The sequence below is a fragment of the Syngnathus leptorhynchus genome, unplaced genomic scaffold (assembly GCF_054491065.1).
Source record: "Syngnathus leptorhynchus isolate UIUO unplaced genomic scaffold, UIUO_Slep HiC_scaffold_43, whole genome shotgun sequence".
In the NCBI taxonomy this organism is placed as follows: Eukaryota; Metazoa; Chordata; class Actinopteri; order Syngnathiformes; family Syngnathidae; genus Syngnathus; species Syngnathus leptorhynchus.
In genome coordinates, this window is record NW_028232010.1 from 397,847 (window position 1) to 423,165 (window position 25,319).

Sequence of the window (25,319 nt, forward strand, 5' to 3'; positions counted from 1 at the left end):
GCACCAGAGCTCCATAGCACCAGAGCTCCATAGCACCAGAGCTCCATAGCTCCATAGCACCAGAGCTCCATAGCTCCATAGCACCAGAGCTCCATAGCTCCATAGCACCAGAGCTCCATACTTCCAGAGCTCCATAGCTCCATAGCTCCATAGCACCAGAGCTCCATAGCTCCATAGCACCAGAGCTCCATAGCTCCATAGCACCAGAGCTCCATACTTCCATAGCTCCATAGCTCCATACCTCCAGAGCTCCATAGCTCCATACCTCCAGAGCTCCATAGCTCCAGAGCTCCATAGCTCCATAGCACCAGAGCTCCATAGCTCCATAGCACCAGAGCTCCATACTTCCATAGCTCCAGGGCTCCATAGCTCCAGGGCTCCATAGCTCCATACCTCCAGAGCTCCATAGCTCCATACTTCCAGAGCTCCATAGCTCCATAGCACCAGAGCTCCATAGCTCCATAGCACCAGAGCTCCATAGCTCCATAGCACCAGAGCTCCATAGCTCCATAGCACCAGAGCTCCATAGCTCCATAGCACCAGAGCTCCATAGCTCCATAGCACCAGAGCTCCATAGCTCCATAGCACCAGAGCTCCATAGCTCCATAGCTCCAGGGCTCCATAGCTCCATAGCTCCAGGGCTCCATAGCTCCATAGCTCCAGGGCTCCATAGCTCCAGGGCTCCAGGGCTCCATAGCTCCATACCTCCAGAGCTCCATAGCTCCATACTTCCAGAGCTCCATAGCTCCATAGCTCCATACTTCCATAGCTCCATAGCTCCATACTTCCATAGCACCAGAGCTCCATACCTCCAGAGCTCCATAGCTCCAGCCTGGGTGGCTGGTGGCTCCATAGCTCCATACTTCCATAGCTCCAGTCAGAGAGTTGGCGAAAATTGCACTAAGTGCGAAAGCCCATTCATTTACAACGGCGTGTCCACAAGGCGGCGACATTTCCCCGTTACCGGTGGCTGCGCGGCGGGTGAGTGACAGAGCTTATCCGAGCGGCTGGAACTCTGCGCCGGCGTGGTCGAGCGTGAGGCCTCGGCCCTTTGGCTGCCTGGTACCTAAAACACTTCCATTGATCCAGCCACGGAGGGTGCTGGCTGGTGGCTCCATACCTCCATAGCTCCATAGCACCAGAGCTCCATAGCTCCATAGCACCAGAGCTCCATGGCTTCAGAGCTCCATAGCACCATAGCTCCATACCTCCAGAGCTCCAGGGCTCCATAGCTCCATACCTCCAGAGCTCCATACCTCCAGAGCTCCATACCTCCAGAGCTCCATAGCACCAGAGCTCCATGGCTTCAGAGCTCCATAGCACCATAGCTCCATACCTCCAGAGCTCCAGGGCTCCATAGCTCCATACCTCCAGAGCTCCATACCTCCAGAGCTCCATACCTCCAGAGCTCCAGAGCTCCATAGCACCAGAGCTCCATGGCTTCAGAGCTCCATAGCACCATAGCTCCATACCTCCAGAGCTCCAGGGCTCCATAGCTCCATACCTCCAGAGCTCCATACCTCCAGAGCTCCATACCTCCAGAGCTCCAGAGCTCCATAGCACCAGAGCTCCATGGCTTCAGAGCTCCATAGCACCATAGCTCCATACCTCCAGAGCTCCAGGGCTCCATAGCTCCATACCTCCAGAGCTCCATACCTCCAGAGCTCCAGAGCTCCATAGCACCAGAGCTCCATGGCTTCAGAGCTCCATAGCACCATAGCTCCATACCTCCAGAGCTCCAGGGCTCCATAGCTCCATACCTCCAGAGCTCCATACCTCCAGAGCTCCATACCTCCAGAGCTCCATAGCTCCATAGCACCAGAGCTCCATAGCTCCATAGCACCAGAGCTCCATAGCACCAGAGCTCCATAGCACCAGAGCTCCATAGCTCCATAGCACCAGAGCTCCATAGCTCCATAGCACCAGAGCTCCATAGCTCCATAGCACCAGAGCTCCATACTTCCAGAGCTCCATAGCTCCATAGCTCCATAGCACCAGAGCTCCATAGCTCCATAGCACCAGAGCTCCATGGCTTCAGAGCTCCATAGCACCATAGCTCCATACCTCCAGAGCTCCAGGGCTCCATAGCTCCATACCTCCAGAGCTCCATACCTCCAGAGCTCCATACCTCCAGAGCTCCATAGCACCAGAGCTCCATAGCTCCATAGCACCAGAGCTCCATAGCACCAGAGCTCCATAGCACCAGAGCTCCATAGCTCCATAGCACCAGAGCTCCATAGCTCCATAGCACCAGAGCTCCATACTTCCAGAGCTCCATAGCTCCATAGCTCCATAGCACCAGAGCTCCATAGCTCCATAGCACCAGAGCTCCATAGCTCCATAGCACCAGAGCTCCATACTTCCATAGCTCCATAGCTCCATACCTCCAGAGCTCCATAGCTCCATAGCTCCATACCTCCAGAGCTCCATAGCTCCAGAGCTCCATAGCTCCATAGCTCCATAGCACCAGAGCTCCATAGCTCCATAGCACCAGAGCTCCATACTTCCATAGCTCCAGGGCTCCATAGCTCCAGGGCTCCATACCTCCAGAGCTCCATAGCTCCATACTTCCAGAGCTCCATAGCTCCATACTTCCATAGCTCCATACTTCCATACCTCCATAGCTCCATACTTCCATAGCACCAGAGCTCCATACTTCCATAGCACCAGAGCTCCATACCTCCAGAGCTCCAGAGCTCCAGCCTGGGTGGCTGGTGGCTCCATAGCTCCATACTTCCATAGCTCTAAGTCAGAGAGTTGGCGAAAATTGCACTAAGTGCGAAAGCCCATTCATTTACAACGGCGTGTCCACAAGGCGGCGACATTTCCCCGTTACCGGTGGCTGCGCGGCGGGTGAGTGACAGAGCTTATCCGAGCGGCTGGAACTCTGCGCCGGCGTGGTCGAGCGTGAGGCCTCGGCCCTTTGGCTGCCTGGTACCTAAAACACTTCCATTGATCCAGCCACGGAGGGTGCTGGCTGGTGGCTCCATACCTCCATAGCTCCATAGCACCAGAGCTCCATAGCTCCATAGCACCAGAGCTCCATGGCTTCAGAGCTCCATAGCACCATAGCTCCATACCTCCAGAGCTCCAGGGCTCCATAGCTCCATACCTCCAGAGCTCCATACCTCCAGAGCTCCATACCTCCAGAGCTCCATAGCACCAGAGCTCCATGGCTTCAGAGCTCCATAGCACCATAGCTCCATACCTCCAGAGCTCCAGGGCTCCATAGCTCCATACCTCCAGAGCTCCATACCTCCAGAGCTCCATACCTCCAGAGCTCCAGAGCTCCATAGCACCAGAGCTCCATGGCTTCAGAGCTCCATAGCACCATAGCTCCATACCTCCAGAGCTCCAGGGCTCCATAGCTCCATACCTCCAGAGCTCCATACCTCCAGAGCTCCAGAGCTCCATAGCACCAGAGCTCCATGGCTTCAGAGCTCCATAGCACCATAGCTCCATACCTCCAGAGCTCCAGGGCTCCATAGCTCCATACCTCCAGAGCTCCATACCTCCAGAGCTCCAGAGCTCCATAGCACCAGAGCTCCATGGCTTCAGAGCTCCATAGCACCATAGCTCCATACCTCCAGAGCTCCAGGGCTCCAAAGCTCCATACCTCCAGAGCTCCATACCTCCAGAGCTCCATACCTCCAGAGCTCCATAGCTCCATAGCACCAGAGCTCCATAGCTCCATAGCACCAGAGCTCCATAGCACCAGAGCTCCATAGCACCAGAGCTCCATAGCTCCATAGCACCAGAGCTCCATAGCTCCATAGCACCAGAGCTCCATAGCTCCATAGCACCAGAGCTCCATACTTCCAGAGCTCCATAGCTCCATAGCTCCATAGCACCAGAGCTCCATAGCTCCATAGCACCAGAGCTCCATAGCTCCATAGCACCAGAGCTCCATACTTCCATAGCTCCATAGCTCCATACCTCCAGAGCTCCATAGCTCCATAGCTCCATACCTCCAGAGCTCCATAGCTCCAGAGCTCCATAGCTCCATAGCACCAGAGCTCCATAGCTCCATAGCACCAGAGCTCCATACTTCCATAGCTCCAGGGCTCCATAGCTCCAGGGCTCCATAGCTCCATACCTCCAGAGCTCCATAGCTCCATACTTCCAGAGCTCCATAGCTCCATAGCACCAGAGCTCCATAGCTCCATAGCACCAGAGCTCCATAGCTCCATAGCACCAGAGCTCCATAGCTCCATAGCACCAGAGCTCCATAGCTCCATAGCTCCAGGGCTCCATAGCTCCATAGCTCCAGGGCTCCATAGCTCCATAGCTCCAGGGCTCCATAGCTCCATAGCTCCATACCTCCAGAGCTCCATACCTCCAGAGCTCCATACCTCCATAGCACCAGAGCTCCATAGCTCCAGGGCTCCAGGGCTCCATAGCTCCATACCTCCAGAGCTCCATAGCTCCATACTTCCAGAGATCCATAGCTCCATAGCTCCATACTTCCATAGCTCCATAGCTCCATACTTCCATAGCACCTGAGCTCCATACCTCCAGAGCTCCATAGCTCCAGCCTGGGTGGCTGGTGGCTCCATAGCTCCATACTTCCATAGCTCTAAGTCAGAGAGTTGGCGAAAATTGCACTAAGTGCGAAAGCCCATTCATTTACAACGGCGTGTCCGCCAGGCGGCGACATTTCCCCGTTACCGGTGGCTGCGCGGCGGGTGAGTGACAGAGCTTATCCGAGCGGCTGGAACTCTGCGCCGGCGTGGTCGAGCGTGAGGCCTCGGCCCTTTGGCTGCCTGGTACCTAAAACACTTCCATTGATCCAGCCACGGAGGGTGCTGGCTGGTGGCTCCATACCTCCATAGCTCCATAGCACCAGAGCTCCATAGCTCCATAGCACCAGAGCTCCATGGCTTCAGAGCTCCATAGCACCATAGCTCCATACCTCCAGAGCTCCAGGGCTCCATAGCTCCATACCTCCAGAGCTCCATACCTCCAGAGCTCCATACCTCCAGAGCTCCATAGCACCAGAGCTCCATGGCTTCAGAGCTCCATAGCACCATAGCTCCATACCTCCAGAGCTCCAGGGCTCCATAGCTCCATACCTCCAGAGCTCCATACCTCCAGAGCTCCATACCTCCAGAGCTCCATAGCACCAGAGCTCCATGGCTTCAGAGCTCCATAGCACCATAGCTCCATACCTCCATAGCTCCATACCTCCAGAGCTCCATACCTCCAGAGCTCCATACCTCCAGAGCTCCATAGCACCAGAGCTCCATGGCTTCAGAGCTTCAGAGCTCCATAGCTCCATACCTCCAGAGCTCCAGGGCTCCATAGCTCCATACCTCCAGAGCTCCATACCTCCAGAGCTCCAGTGCTCCATAGCACCAGAGCTCCATGGCTTCAGAGCTCCATAGCACCATAGCTCCATACCTCCAGAGCTCCAGGGCTCCATAGCTCCATACCTCCAGAGCTCCATACCTCCAGAGCTCCATACCTCCAGAGCTCCAGAGCTCCATAGCACCAGAGCTCCATGGCTTCAGAGCTCCATAGCACCATAGCTCCATACCTCCAGAGCTCCAGGGCTCCATAGCTCCATACCTCCAGAGCTCCATACCTCCAGAGCTCCAGAGCTCCATAGCACCAGAGCTCCATGGCTTCAGAGCTCCATAGCAACCTAGCTCCATACCTCCAGAGCTCCAGGGCTCCATAGCTCCATACCTCCAGAGCTCCATACCTCCAGAGCTCCAGAGCTCCATAGCACCAGAGCTCCATGGCTTCAGAGCTCCATAGCACCATAGCTCCATACCTCCAGAGCTCCAGGGCTCCAAAGCTCCATACCTCCAGAGCTCCATACCTCCAGAGCTCCATACCTCCAGAGCTCCATAGCTCCATAGCACCAGAGCTCCATAGCTCCATAGCACCAGAGCTCCATAGCACCAGAGCTCCATAGCACCAGAGCTCCATAGCTCCATAGCACCAGAGCTCCATAGCTCCATAGCACCAGAGCTCCATAGCTCCATAGCACCAGAGCTCCATACTTCCAGAGCTCCATAGCTCCATAGCACCAGAGCTCCATAGCTCCATAGCACCAGAGCTCCATAGCTCCATAGCACCAGAGCTCCATACTTCCATAGCTCCATAGCTCCATACCTCCAGAGCTCCATAGCTCCATAGCTCCATAGCTCCATACCTCCAGAGCTCCATAGCTCCAGAGCTCCATAGCTCCATAGCACCAGAGCTCCATAGCTCCATAGCACCAGAGCTCCATACTTCCATAGCTCCAGGGCTCCATAGCTCCAGGGCTCCATAGCTCCATACCTCCAGAGCTCCATAGCTCCATACTTCCAGAGCTCCATAGCTCCATAGCACCAGAGCTCCATAGCTCCATAGCACCAGAGCTCCATAGCTCCATAGCACCAGAGCTCCATAGCTCCATAGCACCAGAGCTCCATAGCTCCATAGCTCCAGGGCTCCATAGCTCCATAGCTCCAGGGCTCCATAGCTCCATAGCTCCAGGGCTCCATAGCTCCATAGCTCCATACCTCCAGAGCTCCATACCTCCAGAGCTCCATACCTCCATAGCACCAGAGCTCCATAGCTCCAGGGCTCCAGGGCTCCATAGCTCCATACCTCCAGAGCTCCATAGCTCCATACTTCCAGAGCTCCATAGCTCCATAGCTCCATACTTCCATAGCTCCATAGCTCCATACTTCCATAGCACCTGAGCTCCATACCTCCAGAGCTCCATAGCTCCAGCCTGGGTGGCTGGTGGCTCCATAGCTCCATACTTCCATAGCTCTAAGTCAGAGAGTTGGCGAAAATTGCACTAAGTGCAAAAGCCCATTCATTTACAACGGCGTGTCCGCCAGGCGGCGACATTTCCCCGTTACCGGTGGCTGCGCGGCGGGTGAGTGACAGAGCTTATCCGAGCGGCTGGAACTCTGCGCCGGCGTGGTCGAGCGTGAGGCCTCGGCCCTTTGGCTGCCTGGTACCTAAAACACTTCCATTGATCCAGCCACGGAGGGTGCTGGCTGGTGGCTCCATACCTCCATAGCTCCATAGCACCAGAGCTCCATAGCTCCATAGCACCAGAGCTCCATGGCTTCAGAGCTCCATAGCACCATAGCTCCATACCTCCAGAGCTCCAGGGCTCCATAGCTCCATACCTCCAGAGCTCCATACCTCCAGAGCTCCATACCTCCAGAGCTCCATAGCACCAGAGCTCCATGGCTTCAGAGCTCCATAGCACCATAGCTCCATACCTCCAGAGCTCCAGGGCTCCATAGCTCCATACCTCCAGAGCTCCATACCTCCAGAGCTCCATACCTCCAGAGCTCCATAGCACCAGAGCTCCATGGCTTCAGAGCTCCATAGCACCATAGCTCCATACCTCCAGAGCTCCAGGGCTCCATAGCTCCATACCTCCAGAGCTCCATACCTCCAGAGCTCCATACCTCCAGAGCTCCAGAGCTCCATAGCACCAGAGCTCCATGGCTTCAGAGCTCCATAGCTCCATACCTCCAGAGCTCCAGGGCTCCATAGCTCCATACCTCCAGAGCTCCATACCTCCAGAGCTCCAGAGCTCCATAGCACCAGAGCTCCATGGCTTCAGAGCTCCATAGCACCATAGCTCCATACCTCCAGAGCTCCAGGGCTCCATAGCTCCATACCTCCAGAGCTCCATACCTCCAGAGCTCCATACCTCCAGAGCTCCATAGCTCCATAGCACCAGAGCTCCATAGCTCCATAGCACCAGAGCTCCATAGCACCAGAGCTCCATAGCACCAGAGCTCCATAGCTCCATAGCACCAGAGCTCCATAGCTCCATAGCACCAGAGCTCCATAGCTCCATAGCACCAGAGCTCCATACTTCCAGAGCTCCATAGCTCCATAGCTCCATAGCACCAGAGCTCCATAGCTCCATAGCACCAGAGCTCCATAGCTCCATAGCACCAGAGCTCCATACTTCCATAGCTCCATAGCTCCATACCTCCAGAGCTCCATAGCTCCATAGCTGCATACCTCCAGAGCTCCATAGCTCCAGAGCTCCATAGCTCCATAGCTCCATAGCACCAGAGCTCCATAGCTCCATAGCACCAGAGCTCCATACTTCCATAGCTCCAGGGCTCCATAGCTCCAGGGCTCCATACCTCCAGAGCTCCATAGCTCCATACTTCCAGAGCTCCATAGCTCCATACTTCCATACCTCCATAGCTCCATACTTCCATAGCACCAGAGCTCCATACTTCCATAGCACCAGAGCTCCATACCTCCAGAGCTCCAGAGCTCCAGCCTGGGTGGCTGGTGGCTCCATAGCTCCATACTTCCATAGCTCTAAGTCAGAGAGTTGGCGAAAATTGCACTAAGTGCGAAAGCCCATTCATTTACAACGGCGTGTCCACAAGGCGGCGACATTTCCCCGTTACCGGTGGCTGCGCGGCGGGTGAGTGACAGAGCTTATCCGAGCGGCTGGAACTCTGCGCCGGCGTGGTCGAGCGTGAGGCCTCGGCCCTTTGGCTGCCTGGTACCTAAAACACTTCCATTGATCCAGCCACGGAGGGTGCTGGCTGGTGGCTCCATACCTCCATAGCTCCATAGCACCAGAGCTCCATAGCTCCATAGCACCAGAGCTCCATGGCTTCAGAGCTCCATAGCACCATAGCTCCATACCTCCAGAGCTCCAGGGCTCCATAGCTCCATACCTCCAGAGCTCCATACCTCCAGAGCTCCATACCTCCAGAGCTCCATAGCACCAGAGCTCCATGGCTTCAGAGCTCCATAGCACCATAGCTCCATACCTCCAGAGCTCCAGGGCTCCATAGCTCCATACCTCCAGAGCTCCATACCTCCAGAGCTCCATACCTCCAGAGCTCCAGAGCTCCATAGCACCAGAGCTCCATGGCTTCAGAGCTCCATAGCACCATAGCTCCATACCTCCAGAGCTCCAGGGCTCCATAGCTCCATACCTCCAGAGCTCCATACCTCCAGAGCTCCAGAGCTCCATAGCACCAGAGCTCCATGGCTTCAGAGCTCCATAGCACCATAGCTCCATACCTCCAGAGCTCCAGGGCTCCATAGCTCCATACCTCCAGAGCTCCATACCTCCAGAGCTCCAGAGCTCCATAGCACCAGAGCTCCATGGCTTCAGAGCTCCATAGCACCATAGCTCCATACCTCCAGAGCTCCAGGGCTCCAAAGCTCCATACCTCCAGAGCTCCATACCTCCAGAGCTCCATACCTCCAGAGCTCCATAGCTCCATAGCACCAGAGCTCCATAGCTCCATAGCACCAGAGCTCCATAGCACCAGAGCTCCATAGCACCAGAGCTCCATAGCTCCATAGCACCAGAGCTCCATAGCTCCATAGCACCAGAGCTCCATAGCTCCATAGCACCAGAGCTCCATACTTCCAGAGCTCCATAGCTCCATAGCTCCATAGCACCAGAGCTCCATAGCTCCATAGCACCAGAGCTCCATAGCTCCATAGCACCAGAGCTCCATACTTCCATAGCTCCATAGCTCCATACCTCCAGAGCTCCATAGCTCCATAGCTCCATACCTCCAGAGCTCCATAGCTCCAGAGCTCCATAGCTCCATAGCACCAGAGCTCCATAGCTCCATAGCACCAGAGCTCCATACTTCCATAGCTCCAGGGCTCCATAGCTCCAGGGCTCCATAGCTCCATACCTCCAGAGCTCCATAGCTCCATACTTCCAGAGCTCCATAGCTCCATAGCACCAGAGCTCCATAGCTCCATAGCACCAGAGCTCCATAGCTCCATAGCACCAGAGCTCCATAGCTCCATAGCACCAGAGCTCCATAGCTCCATAGCACCAGAGCTCCATAGCTCCATAGCACCAGAGCTCCATAGCTCCATAGCACCAGAGCTCCATAGCTCCAGGGCTCCATAGCTCCATAGCTCCAGGGCTCCATAGCTCCATAGCTCCAGGGCTCCATAGCTCCAGGGCTCCAGGGCTCCATAGCTCCATACCTCCAGAGCTCCATAGCTCCATACTTCCAGAGCTCCATAGCTCCATAGCTCCATACTTCCATAGCTCCATAGCTCCATACTTCCATAGCACCAGAGCTCCATAGCTCCAGCCTGGGTGGCTGGTGGCTCCATAGCTCCATACTTCCATAGCTCCAGTCAGAGAGTTGGCGAAAATTGCACTAAGTGCGAAAGCCCATTCATTTACAACGGCGTGTCCACAAGGCGGCGACATTTCCCCGTTACCGGTGGCTGCGCGGCGGGTGAGTGACAGAGCTTATCCGAGCGGCTGGAACTCTGCGCCGGCGTGGTCGAGCGTGAGGCCTCGGCCCTTTGGCTGCCTGGTACCTAAAACACTTCCATTGATCCAGCCACGGAGGGTGCTGGCTGGTGGCTCCATACCTCCATAGCTCCATAGCACCAGAGCTCCATAGCTCCATAGCACCAGAGCTCCATGGCTTCAGAGCTCCATAGCACCATAGCTCCATACCTCCAGAGCTCCAGGGCTCCATAGCTCCATACCTCCAGAGCTCCATACCTCCAGAGCTCCATACCTCCAGAGCTCCATAGCACCAGAGCTCCATGGCTTCAGAGCTCCATAGCACCATAGCTCCATACCTCCAGAGCTCCAGGGCTCCATAGCTCCATACCTCCAGAGCTCCATACCTCCAGAGCTCCATACCTCCAGAGCTCCAGAGCTCCATAGCACCAGAGCTCCATGGCTTCAGAGCTCCATAGCACCATAGCTCCATACCTCCAGAGCTCCAGGGTTCCATAGCTCCATACCTCCAGAGCTCCATACCTCCAGAGCTCCATACCTCCAGAGCTCCAGAGCTCCATAGCACCAGAGCTCCATGGCTTCAGAGCTCCATAGCACCATAGCTCCATACCTCCAGAGCTCCAGGGCTCCATAGCTCCATACCTCCAGAGCTCCATACCTCCAGAGCTCCAGAGCTCAATAGCACCAGAGCTCCATGGCTTCAGAGCTCCATAGCACCATAGCTCCATACCTCCAGAGCTCCAGGGCTCCATAGCTCCATACCTCCAGAGCTCCATACCTCCAGAGCTCCATACCTCCAGAGCTCCATAGCTCCATAGCACCAGAGCTCCATAGCTCCATAGCACCAGAGCTCCATAGCACCAGAGCTCCATAGCACCAGAGCTCCATAGCTCCATAGCACCAGAGCTCCATAGCTCCAGAGCTCCAGGGCTCCATAGCTCCATACCTCCAGAGTTCCATACCTCCAGAGCTCCATACCTCCAGAGCTCCATAGCTCCATAGCACCAGAGCTCCATAGCACCAGAGCTCCATAGCACCAGAGCTCCATAGCTCCATAGCACCAGAGCTCCATAGCTCCATAGCACCAGAGCTCCATACTTCCAGAGCTCCATAGCTCCATAGCACCAGAGCTCCATAGCTCCATAGCTCCAGGGCTCCATAGCTCCATAGCTCCAGGGCTCCATAGCTCCATAGCTCCATGGCTCCATAGCTCCATAGCTCCATACCTCCAGAGCTCCATACCTCCAGAGCTCCATACCTCCATAGCACCAGAGCTCCATAGCTCCAGGGCTCCAGGGCTCCATAGCTCCATACCTCCAGAGCTCCATAGCTCCATACTTCCAGAGCTCCATAGCTCCATAGCTCCATACTTCCATAGCTCCATAGCTCCATACTTCCATAGCACCTGAGCTCCATACCTCCAGAGCTCCATAGCTCCAGCCTGGGTGGCTGGTGGCTCCATAGCTCCATACTTCCATAGCTCTAAGTCAGAGAGTTGGCGAAAATTGCACTAAGTGCGAAAGCCCATTCATTTACAACGGCGTGTCCGCCAGGCGGCGACATTTCCCCGTTACCGGTGGCTGCGCGGCGGGTGAGTGACAGAGCTTATCCGAGCGGCTGGAACTCTGCGCCGGCGTGGTCGAGCGTGAGGCCTCGGCCCTTTGGCTGCCTGGTACCTAAAACACTTCCATTGATCCAGCCACGGAGGGTGCTGGCTGGTGGCTCCATACCTCCATAGCTCCATAGCACCAGAGCTCCATAGCTCCATAGCACCAGAGCTCCATGGCTTCAGAGCTCCATAGCACCATAGCTCCATACCTCCAGAGCTCCAGGGCTCCATAGCTCCATACCTCCAGAGCTCCATACCTCCAGAGCTCCATACCTCCAGAGCTCCATAGCACCAGAGCTCCATGGCTTCAGAGCTCCATAGCACCATAGCTCCATACCTCCAGAGCTCCAGGGCTCCATAGCTCCATACCTCCAGAGCTCCATACCTCCAGAGCTCCATACCTCCAGAGCTCCATAGCACCAGAGCTCCATGGCTTCAGAGCTCCATAGCACCATAGCTCCATACCTCCAGAGCTCCAGGGCTCCATAGCTCCATACCTCCAGAGCTCCATACCTCCAGAGCTCCATACCTCCAGAGCTCCAGAGCTCCATAGCACCAGAGCTCCATGGCTTCAGAGCTCCATAGCACCATAGCTCCATACCTCCAGAGCTCCAGGGCTCCATAGCTCCATACCTCCAGAGCTCCATACCTCCAGAGCTCCAGAGCTCCATAGCACCAGAGCTCCATGGCTTCAGAGCTCCATAGCACCATAGCTCCATACCTCCAGAGCTCCAGGGCTCCATAGCTCCATACCTCCAGAGCTCCATACCTCCAGAGCTCCATACCTCCAGAGCTCCAGAGCTCCATAGCTCCATAGCACCAGAGCTCCATAGCTCCATAGCACCAGAGCTCCATAGCACCAGAGCTCCATAGCACCAGAGCTCCATAGCTCCATAGCACCAGAGCTCCATAGCTCCATAGCACCAGAGCTCCATAGCTCCATAGCACCAGAGCTCCATACTTCCAGAGCTCCATAGCTCCATAGCTCCATAGCACCAGAGCTCCATAGCTCCATAGCACCAGAGCTCCATGGCTTCAGAGCTCCATAGCACCATAGCTCCATACCTCCAGAGCTCCAGGGCTCCATAGCTCCATACCTCCAGAGCTCCATACCTCCAGAGCTCCATACCTCCAGAGCTCCATAGCACCAGAGCTCCATAGCTCCATAGCACCAGAGCTCCATAGCACCAGAGCTCCATAGCACCAGAGCTCCATAGCTCCATAGCACCAGAGCTCCATAGCTCCATAGCACCAGAGCTCCATACTTCCAGAGCTCCATAGCTCCATAGCTCCATAGCACCAGAGCTCCATAGCTCCATAGCACCAGAGCTCCATAGCTCCATAGCACCAGAGCTCCATACTTCCATAGCTCCATAGCTCCATACCTCCAGAGCTCCATAGCTCCATAGCTCCATACCTCCAGAGCTCCATAGCTCCAGAGCTCCATAGCTCCATAGCTCCATAGCACCAGAGCTCCATAGCTCCATAGCACCAGAGCTCCATACTTCCATAGCTCCAGGGCTCCATAGCTCCAGGGCTCCATACCTCCAGAGCTCCATAGCTCCATACTTCCAGAGCTCCATAGCTCCATACTTCCATAGCTCCATACTTCCATACCTCCATAGCTCCATACTTCCATAGCACCAGAGCTCCATACTTCCATAGCACCAGAGCTCCATACCTCCAGAGCTCCAGAGCTCCAGCCTGGGTGGCTGGTGGCTCCATAGCTCCATACTTCCATAGCTCTAAGTCAGAGAGTTGGCGAAAATTGCACTAAGTGCGAAAGCCCATTCATTTACAACGGCGTGTCCACAAGGCGGCGACATTTCCCCGTTACCGGTGGCTGCGCGGCGGGTGAGTGACAGAGCTTATCCGAGCGGCTGGAACTCTGCGCCGGCGTGGTCGAGCGTGAGGCCTCGGCCCTTTGGCTGCCTGGTACCTAAAACACTTCCATTGATCCAGCCACGGAGGGTGCTGGCTGGTGGCTCCATACCTCCATAGCTCCATAGCACCAGAGCTCCATAGCTCCATAGCACCAGAGCTCCATGGCTTCAGAGCTCCATAGCACCATAGCTCCATACCTCCAGAGCTCCAGGGCTCCATAGCTCCATACCTCCAGAGCTCCATACCTCCAGAGCTCCATACCTCCAGAGCTCCATAGCACCAGAGCTCCATGGCTTCAGAGCTCCATAGCACCATAGCTCCATACCTCCAGAGCTCCAGGGCTCCATAGCTCCATACCTCCAGAGCTCCATACCTCCAGAGCTCCATACCTCCAGAGCTCCAGAGCTCCATAGCACCAGAGCTCCATGGCTTCAGAGCTCCATAGCACCATAGCTCCATACCTCCAGAGCTCCAGGGCTCCATAGCTCCATACCTCCAGAGCTCCATACCTCCAGAGCTCCAGAGCTCCATAGCACCAGAGCTCCATGGCTTCAGAGCTCCATAGCACCATAGCTCCATACCTCCAGAGCTCCAGGGCTCCATAGCTCCATACCTCCAGAGCTCCATACCTCCAGAGCTCCAGAGCTCCATAGCACCAGAGCTCCATGGCTTCAGAGCTCCATAGCACCATAGCTCCATACCTCCAGAGCTCCAGGGCTCCAAAGCTCCATACCTCCAGAGCTCCATACCTCCAGAGCTCCATACCTCCAGAGCTCCATAGCTCCATAGCACCAGAGCTCCATAGCTCCATAGCACCAGAGCTCCATAGCACCAGAGCTCCATAGCACCAGAGCTCCATAGCTCCATAGCACCAGAGCTCCATAGCTCCATAGCACCAGAGCTCCATAGCTCCATAGCACCAGAGCTCCATACTTCCAGAGCTCCATAGCTCCATAGCTCCATAGCACCAGAGCTCCATAGCTCCATAGCACCAGAGCTCCATAGCTCCATAGCACCAGAGCTCCATACTTCCATAGCTCCATAGCTCCATACCTCCAGAGCTCCATAGCTCCATAGCTCCATACCTCCAGAGCTCCATAGCTCCATAGCTCCATAGCACCAGAGCTCCATAGCTCCATAGCACCAGAGCTCCATACTTCCATAGCTCCAGGGCTCCATAGCTCCAGGGCTCCATAGCTCCATACCTCCAGAGCTCCATAGCTCCATACTTCCAGAGCTCCATAGCTCCATAGCACCAGAGCTCCATAGCTCCATAGCACCAGAGCTCCATAGCTCCATAGCACCAGAGCTCCATAGCTCCATAGCACCAGAGCTCCATAGCTCCATAGCTCCAGGGCTCCATAGCTCCATAGCTCCAGGGCTCCATAGCTCCATAGCTCCAGGGCTCCATAGCTCCATAGCTCCATACCTCCAGAGCTCCATACCTCCATAGCACCAGAGCTCCATAGCTCCAGGGCTCCAGGGCTCCATAGCTCCATACCTCCAGAGCTCCATAGCTCCATACTTCCAGAGCTCCATAGCTCCATAGCTCCATACTTCCATAGCTCCATAGCTCCATACTTCCATAGCACCTGAGCTCCATACCTCCAGAGCTCCATAGCTCCAGCCTGGGTGGCTGGTGGCTCCATAGCTCCATACTTCCATAGCTCTAAGTCAGAGAGTTGGCGAAAATTGCACTAAGTGCGAAAGCCCATTCATTTACAACGGCGTGTCCGCCAGGCGGCGACATTTCCCCGTTACCGGTGGCTGCGCGGCGGGTGAGTGACAGAGCTTATCCGAGCGGCTGGAACTCTGCGCCGGCGTGGTCGAGCGTGAGGCCTCGGCCCTTTGGCTGCCTGGTACCTAAAACACTTCCATTGATCCAGCCACGGAGGGTGCTGGCTGGTGGCTCCATACCTCCATAGCTCCATAGCACCAGAGCTCCATAGCTCCATAGCACCAGAGCTCCATGGCTTCAGAGCTCCATAGCACCATAGCTCCATACCTCCAGAGCTCCAGGGCTCCATAGCTCCATACCTCCAGAGCTCCATACCTCCAGAGCTCCATACCTCCAGAGCTCCATAGCACCAGAGCTCCATGGCTTCAGAGCTCCATAGCACCATAGCTCCATACCTCCAGAGCTCCAGGGCTCCATAGCTCCATACCTCCAGAGCTCCATACCTCCAGAGCTCCATACCTCCAGAGCTCCATAGCACCAGAGCTCCATGGCTTCAGAGCTCCATAGCACCATAGCTCCATACCTCCAGAGCTCCAGGGCTCCATAGCTCCATACCTCCAGAGCTCCATACCTCCAGAGCTCCATACCTCCAGAGCTCCAGAGCTCCATAGCACCAGAGCTCCATGGCTTCAGAGCTCCATAGCTCCATACCTCCAGAGCTCCAGGGCTCCATAGCTCCATACCTCCAGAGCTCCATACCTCCAGAGCTCCAGAGCTCCATAGCACCAGAGCTCCATGGCTTCAGAGCTCCATAGCACCATAGCTCCATACCTCCAGAGCTCCAGGGCTCCATAGCTCCATACCTCCAGAGCTCCATACCTCCAGAGCTCCATACCTCCAGAGCTCCATAGCTCCATAGCACCAGAGCTCCATAGCTCCATAGCACCAGAGCTCCATAGCACCAGAGCTCCATAGCACCAGAGCTCCATAGCTCCATAGCACCAGAGCTCCATAGCTCCATAGCACCAGAGCTCCATAGCTCCATAGCACCAGAGCTCCATACTTCCAGAGCTCCATAGCTCCATAGCTCCATAGCACCAGAGCTCCATAGCTCCATAGCACCAGAGCTCCATAGCTCCATAGCACCAGAGCTCCATACTTCCATAGCTCCATAGCTCCATACCTCCAGAGCTCCATAGCTCCATAGCTGCATACCTCCAGAGCTCCATAGCTCCAGAGCTCCATAGCTCCATAGCTCCATAGCACCAGAGCTCCATAGCTCCATAGCACCAGAGCTCCATACTTCCATAGCTCCAGGGCTCCATAGCTCCAGGGCTCCATACCTCCAGAGCTCCATAGCTCCATAGCTCCATACTTCCATAGCTCCATACTTCCATACCTCCATAGCTCCATACTTCCATAGCACCAGAGCTCCATACTTCCATAGCACCAGAGCTCCATACCTCCAGAGCTCCAGAGCTCCAGCCTGGGTGGCTGGTGGCTCCATAGCTCCATACTTCCATAGCTCTAAGTCAGAGAGTTGGCGAAAATTGCACTAAGTGCGAAAGCCCATTCATTTACAACGGCGTGTCCACAAGGCGGCGACATTTCCCCGTTACCGGTGGCTGCGCGGCGGGTGAGTGACAGAGCTTATCCGAGCGGCTGGAACTCTGCGCCGGCGTGGTCGAGCGTGAGGCCTCGGCCCTTTGGCTGCCTGGTACCTAAAACACTTCCATTGATCCAGCCACGGAGGGTGCTGGCTGGTGGCTCCTTACCTCCATAGCTCCATAGCACCAGAGCTCCATAGCTCCATAGCACCAGAGCTCCATAGCTCCATAGCACCAGAGCTCCATGGCTTCAGAGCTCCATAGCACCATAGCTCCATACCTCCAGAGCTCCAGGGCTCCATAGCTCCATACCTCCAGAGCTCCATACCTCCAGAGCTCCATACCTCCAGAGCTCCATAGCACCAGAGCTCCATGGCTTCAGAGCTCCATAGCACCATAGCTCCATACCTCCAGAGCTCCAGGGCTCCATAGCTCCATACCTCCAGAGCTCCATACCTCCAGAGCTCCATACCTCCAGAGCTCCAGAGCTCCATAGCACCAGAGCTCCATGGCTTCAGAGCTCCATAGCACCATAGCTCCATACCTCCAGAGCTCCAGGGCTCCATAGCTCCATACCTCCAGAGCTCCATACCTCCAGAGCTCCAGAGCTCCATAGCACCAGAGCTCCATGGCTTCAGAGCTCCATAGCACCATAGCTCCATACCTCCAGAGCTCCAAGGCTCCATAGCTCCATACCTCCAGAGCTCCATACCTCCAGAGCTCCAGAGCTCCATAGCACCAGAGCTCCATGGCTTCAGAGCTCCATAGCACCATAGCTCCATACCTCCAGAGCTCCAGGGCTCCAAAGCTCCATACCTCCAGAGCTCCATACCTCCAGAGCTCCATACCTCCAGAGCTCCATAGCTCCATAGCACCAGAGCTCCATAGCTCCATAGCACCAGAGCTCCATAGCACCAGAGCTCCATAGCACCAGAGCTCCATAGCTCCATAGCACCAGAGCTCCATAGCTCCATAGCACCAGAGCTCCATAGCTCCATAGCACCAGAGCTCCATACTTCCAGAGCTCCATAGCTCCATAGCTCCATAGCACCAGAGCTCCATAGCTCCATAGCACCAGAGCTCCATAGCTCCATAGCACCAGAGCTCCATACTTCCATAGCTCCATAGCTCCATACCTCCAGAGCTCCATAGCTCCATAGCTCCATACCTCCAGAGCTCCATAGCTCCAGAGCTCCATAGCTCCATAGCACCAGAGCTCCATAGCTCCATAGCACCAGAGCTCCATACTTCCATAGCTCCAGGGCTCCATAGCTCCAGGGCTCCATAGCTCCATACCTCCAGAGCTCCATAGCTCCATACTTCCAGAGCTCCATAGCTCCATAGCACCAGAGCTCCATAGCTCCATAGCACCAGAGCTCCATAGCTCCATAGCACCAGAGCTCCATAGCTCCATAGCACCAGAGCTCCATAGCTCCATAGCTCCAGGGCTCCATAGCTCCATAGCTCCAGGGCTCCATAGCTCCATAGCTCCAGGGCTCCATAGCTCCATAGCTCCATACCTCCAGAGCTCCATACCTCCAGAGCTCCATACCTCCATAGCACCAGAGCTCCATAGCTCCAGGGCTCCAGGGCTCCATAGCTCCATACCTCCAGAGCTCCATAGCTCCATACTTCCAGAGCTCCATAGCTCCATAGCTCCATACTTCCATAGCTCCATAGCTCCATACTTCCATAGCACCTGAGCTCCATACCTCCAGAGCTCCATAGCTCCAGCCTGGGTGGCTGGTGGCTCCATAGCTCCATACTTCCATAGCTCTAAGTCAGAGAGTTGGCGAAAATTGCACTAAGTGCGAAAGCCCATTCATTTACAACGGCGTGTCCGCCAGGCGGCGACATTTCCCCGTTACCGGTGGCTGCGCGGCGGGTGAGTGACAGAGCTTATCCGAGCGGCTGGAACTCTGCGCCGGCGTGGTCGAGCGTGAGGCCTCGGCCCTTTGGCTGCCTGGTACCTAAAACACTTCCATTGATCCAGCCACGGAGGGTGCTGGCTGGTGGCTCCATACCTCCATAGCTCCATAGCACCAGAGCTCCATAGCTCCATAGCACCAGAGCTCCATGGCTTCAGAGCTCCATAGCACCATAGCTCCATACCTCCAGAGCTCCAGGGCTCCATAGCTCCATACCTCCAGAGCTCCATACCTCCAGAGCTCCATACCTCCAGAGCTCCATAGCACCAGAGCTCCATGGCTTCAGAGCTCCATAGCACCATAGCTCCATACCTCCAGAGCTCCAGGGCTCCATAGCTCCATACCTCCAGAGCTCCATACCTCCAGAGCTCCATACCTCCAGAGCTCCATAGCACCAGAGCTCCATGGCTTCAGAGCTCCATAGCACCATAGCTCCATACCTCCAGAGCTCCAGGGCTCCATAGCTCCATACCTCCAGAGCTCCATACCTCCAGAGCTCCATACCTCCAGAGCTCCAGAGCTCCATAGCACCAGAGCTCCATGGCTTCAGAGCTCCATAGCTCCATACCTCCAGAGCTCCAGGGCTCCATAGCTCCATACCTCCAGAGCTCCATACCTCCAGAGCTCCAGAGCTCCATAGCACCAGAGCTCCATGGCTTCAGAGCTCCATAGCACCATAGCTCCATACCTCCAGAGCTCCAGGGCTCCATAGCTCCATACCTCCAGAGCTCCATACCTCCAGAGCTCCATACCTCCAGAGCTCCATAGCTCCATAGCACCAGAGCTCCATAGCTCCATAGCACCAGAGCTCCATAGCACCAGAGCTCCATAGCACCAGAGCTCCATAGCTCCATAGCACCAGAGCTCCATAGCTCCATAGCACCAGAGCTCCATAGCTCCATAGCACCAGAGCTCCATACTTCCAGAGCTCCATAGCTCCATAGCTCCATAGCACCAGAGCTCCATAGCTCCATAGCACCAGAGCTCCATAGCTCCATAGCACCAGAGCTCCATACTTCCATAGCTCCATAGCTCCATACCTCCAGAGCTCCATAGCTCCATAGCTGCATACCTCCAGAGCTCCATAGCTCCAGAGCTCCATAGCTCCATAGCTCCATAGCACCAGAGCTCCATAGCTCCATAGCACCAGAGCTCCATACTTCCATAGCTCCAGGGCTCCATACCTCCAGAGCTCCATAGCTCCATACTTCCAGAGCTCCATAGCTCCATACTTCCATAGCTCCATACTTCCATACCTCCATAGCTCCATACTTCCATAGCACCAGAGCTCCATACTTCCATAGCACCAGAGCTCCATACCTCCAGAGCTCCAGAGCTCCAGCCTGGGTGGCTGGTGGCTCCATAGCTCCATACTTCCATAGCTCTAAGTCAGAGAGTTGGCGAAAATTGCACTAAGTGCGAAAGCCCATTCATTTACAACGGCGTGTCCACAAGGCGGCGACATTTCCCCGTTACCGGTGGCTGCGCGGCGGGTGAGTGACAGAGCTTATCCGAGCGGCTGGAACTCTGCGCCGGCGTGGTCGAGCGTGAGGCCTCGGCCCTTTGGCTGCCTGGTACCTAAAACACTTCCATTGATCCAGCCACGGAGGGTGCTGGCTGGTGGCTCCATACCTCCATAGCTCCATAGCACCAGAGCTCCATAGCTCCATAGCACCAGAGCTCCATGGCTTCAGAGCTCCATAGCACCATAGCTCCATACCTCCAGAGCTCCAGGGCTCCATAGCTCCATACCTCCAGAGCTCCATACCTCCAGAGCTCCATACCTCCAGAGCTCCATAGCACCAGAGCTCCATGGCTTCAGAGCTCCATAGCACCATAGCTCCATACCTCCAGAGCTCCAGGGCTCCATAGCTCCATACCTCCAGAGCTCCATACCTCCAGAGCTCCATACCTCCAGAGCTCCATAGCACCAGAGCTCCATGGCTTCAGAGCTCCATAGCACCATAGCTCCATACCTCCAGAGCTCCAGGGCTCCATAGCTCCATACCTCCAGAGCTCCATACCTCCAGAGCTCCATACCTCCAGAGCTCCATAGCACCAGAGCTCCATGGCTTCAGAGCTCCATAGCACCATAGCTCCATACCTCCAGAGCTCCAGAGCTCCAGGGCTCCATAGCTCCATACCTCCAGAGCTCCATACCTCCAGAGCTCCATACCTCCAGAGCTCCAGAGCTCCATAGCACCAGAGCTCCATGGCTTCAGAGCTCCATAGCACCATAGCTCCATACCTCCAGAGCTCCAGGGCTCCATAGCTCCATACCTCCAGAGCTCCATACCTCCAGAGCTCCAGAGCTCCATAGCACCAGAGCTCCATGGCTTCAGAGCTCCATAGCACCATAGCTCCATACCTCCAGAGCTCCAGGGCTCCATAGCTCCATACCTCCAGAGCTCCATACCTCCAGAGCTCCAGAGCTCCATAGCACCAGAGCTCCATGGCTTCAGAGCTCCATAGCACCATAGCTCCATACCTCCAGAGCTCCAGGGCTCCAAAGCTCCATACCTCCAGAGCTCCATACCTCCAGAGCTCCATACCTCCAGAGCTCCATAGCTCCATAGCACCAGAGCTCCATAGCTCCATAGCACCAGAGCTCCATAGCACCAGAGCTCCATAGCACCAGAGCTCCATAGCTCCATAGCACCAGAGCTCCATAGCTCCATAGCACCAGAGCTCCATAGCTCCATAGCACCAGAGCTCCATACTTCCAGAGCTCCATAGCTCCATAGCTCCATAGCACCAGAGCTCCATAGCTCCATAGCACCAGAGCTCCATAGCTCCATAGCACCAGAGCTCCATACTTCCATAGCTCCATAGCTCCATACCTCCAGAGCTCCATAGCTCCATAGCTCCATACCTCCAGAGCTCCATAGCTCCAGAGCTCCATAGCTCCATAGCACCAGAGCTCCATAGCTCCATAGCACCAGAGCTCCATACTTCCATAGCTCCAGGGCTCGATAGCTCCAGGGCTCCATAGCTCCATACCTCCAGAGCTCCATAGCTCCATACTTCCAGAGCTCCATAGCTCCATAGCACCAGAGCTCCATAGCTCCATAGCACCAGAGCTCCATAGCTCCATAGCACCAGAGCTCCATAGCTCCATAGCACCAGAGCTCCATAGCTCCATAGCTCCAGGGCTCCATAGCTCCATAGCTCCAGGGCTCCATAGCTCCATAGCTCCAGGGCTCCATAGCTCCATAGCTCCATACCTCCAGAGCTCCATACCTCCAGAGCTCCATACCTCCATAGCACCAGAGCTCCATAGCTCCAGGGCTCCAGGGCTCCATAGCTCCATACCTCCAGAGCTCCATAGCTCCATACTTCCAGAGCTCCATAGCTCCATAGCTCCATACTTCCATAGCTCCATAGCTCCATACTTCCATAGCACCTGAGCTCCATACCTCCAGAGCTCCATAGCTCCAGCCTGGGTGGCTGGTGGCTCCATAGCTCCATACTTCCATAGCTCTAAGTCAGAGAGTTGGCGAAAATTGCACTAAGTGCGAAAGCCCATTCATTTACAACGGCGTGTCCGCCAGGCGGCGACATTTCCCCGTTACCGGTGGCTGCGCGGCGGGTGAGTGACAGAGCTTATCCGAGCGGCTGGAACTCTGCGCCGGCGTGGTCGAGCGTGAGGCCTCGGCCCTTTGGCTGCCTGGTACCTAAAACACTTCCATTGATCCAGCCACGGAGGGTGCTGGCTGGTGGCTCCATACCTCCATAGCTCCATAGCACCAGAGCTCCATAGCTCCATAGCACCAGAGCTCCATGGCTTCAGAGCTCCATAGCACCATAGCTCCATACCTCCAGAGCTCCAGGGCTCCATAGCTCCATACCTCCAGAGCTCCATACCTCCAGAGCTCCATACCTCCAGAGCTCCATAGCACCAGAGCTCCATGGCTTCAGAGCTCCATAGCACCATAGCTCCATACCTCCAGAGCTCCAGGGCTCCATAGCTCCATACCTCCAGAGCTCCATACCTCCAGAGCTCCATACCTCCAGAGCTCCATAGCACCAGAGCTCCATGGCTTCAGAGCTCCATAGCACCATAGCTCCATACCTCCAGAGCTCCAGGGCTCCATAGCTCCATACCTCCAGAGCTCCATACCTCCAGAGCTCCAGAGCTCCATAGCACCAGAGCTCCATGGCTTCAGAGCTCCATAGCTCCATACCTCCAGAGCTCCAGGGCTCCATAGCTCCATACCTCCAGAGCTCCATACCTCCAGAGCTCCAGAGCTCCATAGCACCAGAGCTCCATGGCTTCAGAGCTCCATAGCACCATAGCTCCATACCTCCAGAGCTCCAGGGCTCCATAGCTCCATACCTCCAGAGCTCCATACCTCCAGAGCTCCATACCTCCAGAGCTCCATAGCTCCATAGCACCAGAGCTCCATAGCTCCATAGCACCAGAGCTCCATAGCACCAGAGCTCCATAGCACCAGAGCTCCATAGCTCCATAGCACCAGAGCTCCATAGCTCCATAGCACCAGAGCTCCATAGCTCCATAGCACCAGAGCTCCATACTTCCAGAGCTCCATAGCTCCATAGCTCCATAGCACCAGAGCTCCATAGCTCCATAGCACCAGAGCTCCATGGCTTCAGAGCTCCATAGCACCATAGCTCCATACCTCCAGAGCTCCAGGGCTCCATAGCTCCATACCTCCAGAGCTCCATACCTCCAGAGCTCCATACCTCCAGAGCTCCATAGCACCAGAGCTCCATAGCTCCATAGCACCAGAGCTCCATAGCACCAGAGCTCCATAGCACCAGAGCTCCATAGCTCCATAGCACCAGAGCTCCATACTTCCATAGCTCCAGGGCTCCATAGCTCCAGGGCTCCATACCTCCAGAGCTCCATAGCTCCATACTTCCAGAGCTCCATAGCTCCATACTTCCATAGCTCCATACTTCCATACCTCCATAGCTCCATACTTCCATAGCACCAGAGCTCCATACTTCCATAGCACCAGAGCTCCATACCTCCAGAGCTCCAGAGCTCCAGCCTGGGTGGCTGGTGGCTCCATAGCTCCATACTTCCATAGCTCTAAGTCAGAGAGTTGGCGAAAATTGCACTAAGTGCGAAAGCCCATTCATTTACAACGGCGTGTCCACAAGGCGGCGACATTTCCCCGTTACCGGTGGCTGCGCGGCGGGTGAGTGACAGAGCTTATCCGAGCGGCTGGAACTCTGCGCCGGCGTGGTCGAGCGTGAGGCCTCGGCCCTTTGGCTGCCTGGTACCTAAAACACTTCCATTGATCCAGCCACGGAGGGTGCTGGCTGGTGGCTCCATACCTCCATAGCTCCATAGCACCAGAGCTCCATAGCTCCATAGCACCAGAGCTCCATGGCTTCAGAGCTCCATAGCACCATAGCTCCATACCTCCAGAGCTCCAGGGCTCCATAGCTCCATACCTCCAGAGCTCCATACCTCCAGAGCTCCATACCTCCAGAGCTCCATAGCACCAGAGCTCCATGGCTTCAGAGCTCCATAGCACCATAGCTCCATACCTCCAGAGCTCCAGGGCTCCATAGCTCCATACCTCCAGAGCTCCATACCTCCAGAGCTCCATACCTCCAGAGCTCCAGAGCTCCATAGCACCAGAGCTCCATGGCTTCAGAGCTCCATAGCACCATAGCTCCATACCTCCAGAGCTCCAGGGCTCCATAGCTCCATACCTCCAGAGCTCCATACCTCCAGAGCTCCATACCTCCAGAGCTCCAGAGCTCCATAGCACCAGAGCTCCATGGCTTCAGAGCTCCATAGCTCCATACCTCCAGAGCTCCAGGGCTCCATAGCTCCATACCTCCAGAGCTCCATACCTCCAGAGCTCCAGAGCTCCATAGCACCAGAGCTCCATGGCTTCAGAGCTCCATAGCACCATAGCTCCATACCTCCAGAGCTCCAGGGCTCCAAAGCTCCATACCTCCAGAGCTCCATACCTCCAGAGCTCCATACCTCCAGAGCTCCATAGCTCCATAGCACCAGAGCTCCATAGCTCCATAGCACCAGAGCTCCATAGCACCAGAGCTCCATAGCACCAGAGCTCCATAGCTCCATAGCACCAGAGCTCCATAGCTCCATAGCACCAGAGCTCCATAGCTCCATAGCACCAGAGCTCCATACTTCCAGAGCTCCATAGCTCCATAGCTCCATAGCACCAGAGCTCCATAGCTCCATAGCACCAGAGCTCCATAGCTCCATAGCACCAGAGCTCCATACTTCCATAGCTCCATAGCTCCATACCTCCAGAGCTCCATAGCTCCATAGCTCCATACCTCCAGAGCTCCATAGCTCCAGAGCTCCATAGCTCCATAGCACCAGAGCTCCATAGCTCCATAGCACCAGAGCTCCATACTTCCATAG